This window comes from Ammodytes marinus (assembly GCF_949987685.1).
Source record: "Ammodytes marinus genome assembly, chromosome: 1".
NCBI classification, from domain to species: Eukaryota; Metazoa; Chordata; class Actinopteri; order Uranoscopiformes; family Ammodytidae; genus Ammodytes; species Ammodytes marinus.
In genome coordinates, this window is record NC_137230.1 from 5,210,673 (window position 1) to 5,215,037 (window position 4,365).

The following is a 4,365-nucleotide window of genomic DNA, read 5'->3' on the forward strand; positions in this document are numbered from 1 at the left end:
GCTGCACAATTAATGTACTAGCAAGCGCGATGTATACTTATACATGGTCATAACTGCGCGAAAGGTAAAAAGCATGTGTCTCCAAGCGTTTCTCTATCAGCTGCTCTGTGTCCGCGGCTTTGTGCGCGCGACCGTACTGCACCGCGCGACTACGGCATGCACACGGGAGAGTTAAACGAGCAGAAGCAAACCGACATTTAAATGGTGGCGATAATAAACGCGGTGCAGTTCTATGGGGATATTTAGCTGAACATAAAGAAGTGCTCTGCAAAGCTAGAACAGTTTAAGACTCCACATCACCGTGGCAACACAACCTATCTATCAGCTCAGACAGCGCAGAGAAAAGTTTGATGAATGCATGAGAGTGATGGCCCAGCCAAGTTTCAGTAAGTGTTTACAGAAGTGCCACACTGTTACTGTCTTTGACCTTTGGAGAAATGTATTTAGTCATTTTAAGGGGAAAACACATTGTATTTATTATTTCAACTATTGAGTTATTTTTCAAACAGCATGCTAGTGTAGGCCAAGAAGATTTATTTTCTGAATTTTCAATGCTGCTTTATTTTTATGTTTTAAATTTGGAAATACATGTTAGAAAACGACCAATAAACTCTGTATTTAAAAAGAAATCAAGCAAGTAGGCTAAAAACAACCATTAATGAATTATAGGCTATCGCATCACAATAGGCTTATTGTCCACAATAATCGCACAACAGCCCCTCATCCAAAAAGGAACTTTAAAGTTGAATTTTCACTTATGTGCATACACATGTTGAGTGTATGGTCCATTATTTGTATTTAGTGTGTCTGTATAGTATTGCACCAAAACATTAGAAGTTTTCTTTAATTGTGCTTTGTACTGTCTGCATGTTTGCACATCATTTGTACCTGCACATAGCAAACAAAATTGCACAACTGTAAGGTCAGTGTCTGTTGTATTGAAATTAACAGTTTTTTTCTTTACTGCGCATTGGCATCTTTGAGCAAAATAGCCTACCCCCCAAATTTTCGCCGCGGCGCTGGGCGCCGCGCCTCCGATGACCCAGGATAGTGACCACCTTGACTAAGCCTTTTTCTGGGAGAAACACTGAGATATATAGCCACTGTGATATATAGCCTATGGATATCGACAAGCATTCAATTGATTTGACTCTCATAACTACTGTCGAAAAATGACTTAGAAACGACATCATTTTGCCAACACATTGAATGTGATAGTGGTAATTTAGTGTCAATACATTTCGATTTTAAAGACGGCATACACCAAATATTTTTCGGTTTTTGTCTCCATCTGGTGGGTAGAAGTTGCCACTGTCCCCAGCTTTTATTTTGAAAGTAGAAGGAAGGGTCCAACAGGATGACCCTACTGCCACGTGTTGAGCTTTCAGTTGAAGTTTGCACTCCATGGCATTCAGATGTATTAAAAAGATAGACAAAGCCAGCAATGACTCATATCCCATGTCTATAAAGGGCTGTATTTGGTAGGAAAGGGCACCACACCTATGTACCAAGTCATGATTTAAACATGTATTTATTTTTTATACTTCTGTTTGTACACATAATGCAGTAATGTCAATATGGTGTTAGAATAACTCATCCTATCAACCTATTTTACTTTCATGGACTACCGACGGGGTCCCTGCAGACCCCAAGCACATTGGAAGAAACAGCCATCATAGAAAAATGTGAGCTTATTTCTTATCAAAACATTATGGATTGGATATGTAAAAAATTATAGAAATTATATTATTTAAGGAAACATAACATATACAGTTTACTTTAATTTCAAACTTCATCTTTTCATCACAAGTACAATTCACATTAGAACTTAAAAAACAAGTTTTGACTAATGTTTGACTCTGCCATCATGTAGTTCTTTTCAGGAAACATTATTTGTCTTGTTTATTAAAAAACTAACCAGGGTCAATTTGACCCCTATTTGAAATAATAATTACCTGCCATCATTCAATCTTCCATCATTTCTTGATTGTATGTGTCTTTGAGTAGGCTACAGAAGTAGATACTTTGTCTCTGTATGAACCCATGTCAATATAAAGACTTAATTCATGTAAATAACATTTAGATTTTCAACTTGTACATGTACTGTAAATGAATGGTACTTACATAGAACTATGAACACTACACTGTTCAGACAGCCATAGCACACAAAGTGGCTCATGCTAAGTTCTTACAATGGCATTGACTGTTGTCAAAATGACCCCAATCATTTTTTTTCTTTTTCAAAAGCACTAATTAAAAGAGAAAACAATGATATGGAGTCATTGGAAACAAAGTGATTAAAAAAGTCATGAAACATTGGAATGATAGAATTAAGCACCTGTGAGATATTACCTCTGGGGATAAAAATGAGCGCAGTCGGTAGATTAGGAGACACATTCGACTGGCTATAAGTATGAAATTCATAAAACAGGAAGCCCATGCAGAGGTGCTAAACTGGCCCTGAGTTCCAATTCCCATACTTCCCTACTATTTAGTATGCCAGAAAAAGATTTAGGAGGTCCCAATACATGCAAGTCAATTGTAGTATGCTGAAAATACATAAATGCCCCACTAACTCCAATAGCATTTTGGAGTATTCGTCTTTATTCTTGACATTTCTCGACATAATGAAAAAAAAATCTTCCTCACACTCCTGTGTAGTAAAAAGAAAAAGTATGTGATTTGGAATGCAGGGAAAGTGTATTACCTTTGGGGTTAAAAATGAACAAAGTGGGTAGATTGGGCGATACATTGGACTGGCTATAAAGATGCAATTCATAAGACAGGAAGCCCATGCAGAGGTGCTAAACTGGGTGTGCTTCCGTTTACTCTGTAGCAGATTGGCTGTTTGTGGCACTAGCAATAGTCAGCAGAGAGGAGACCATAAGTTTCTTTGCACAAGATAGAGCATGATATAATAAATTGACAAGTGTCAATCATTGACATTGATAACACCCAAGCCCTTTGACCCGAGACTGAACTCACTTTGACTGTCCACTCTGAATTTAGTTTTTATAAACCAGCACCTGCTCATATCGTTTCAGTTTTGTCAGTTCAGCGTCCTTAGTGAATTTCAACCAAAATTGCTCCAGATTAAGATCATGTTACACCCGGACCCTGATATTTTTTCATGTCCATATATCAACATGACATTTTAAAACTTACAAAACCATACAAATAATTTTTGACTGAATAGTACTTGTTGAGACAAAGAAAAACTAAATCCGAACCAGAAAATACTAGATTAGCCTTGTCAGTAGGTATCACTGGCATCCATTTCCTTTGTGAATTAGATTCCCACTTTTCCTATTAGGATCCCCCAAAGAAAGAGACAACAACACATACAGCTTATTTGTAAAATACATTTAATCCCTTTATATTTGGGCAAACCAAAGTCTACAAGAGTAGAGAGGGCTCGGTGATTGAAGTGGCAGTGCGTCATGATGCGTTATACCAAATTTCAAAAATACAGCAACATATTCACAACATACACAGCTGATTCCCCCATGAGGAAAACACACTGGACTGATGGGCGTTAGCATATTTTTTCCCCCAATGATCTCTGGGGAAAGAGACTATCACTGATGTGTTGAAAGCTCTGACTTCCTCTCATTCCGCACTGCCAGTAAATCTCTCCGCCCTTTCACTTCCAGACTCCTCCTCCCCCCATCCTCCTCCTCCTCTGACGACGTACCAGACAGAATATATATCACAATACAAATGAGAAAAAAAAGGCAATACATTGTCTTTTTCTACAGCCTTCATGATTTTCAATTAGTACAATACTTCAGAGCTGTAAATATTACAAGACACTCGAGAACCGTTTTTTTTCTCCGTTTAAAAGTACGAGATGTTAAAGACTAAGACAAAGGTTTTTAGTTGGTTGACAGAAGCTGTGATCACATGGAAGGTTACATTAGATGAGACAATTTTTTTAATTTGAGTGTAATGCGATTAAAAAACAAACACTGGACTAAATTTAAACAGCACGTCCAGTTGCCAGGTGGGAGCTATTACCTGACTGGCCCCGGACTACAGCAGACAGTTTTAGACTGATTTGATGGTGGACATTATGGTAGCTGTTAATATGACTGCGCTGAGCACACACAAAATCACAGACACTTGTAAAAAATGGAAATGCTATCTAATACAACAGCAAAAAACAAAAAAACAGGACAAATGTTTGAATATTTGATTTGAAAATGATGTGGTTAGGTATTCATTATGTAATATGACAGGTGGTGGGGTTTTAAGCAGAGCGGCATGCAGAGACTATTTCTTAATTTTCGGGTGTAAGTGACTACCTAGAGTCCGCCAGTCTGTCTTGCTTTAAGAGTCCTATTTCGTTTGAATTCCTCTGATTGG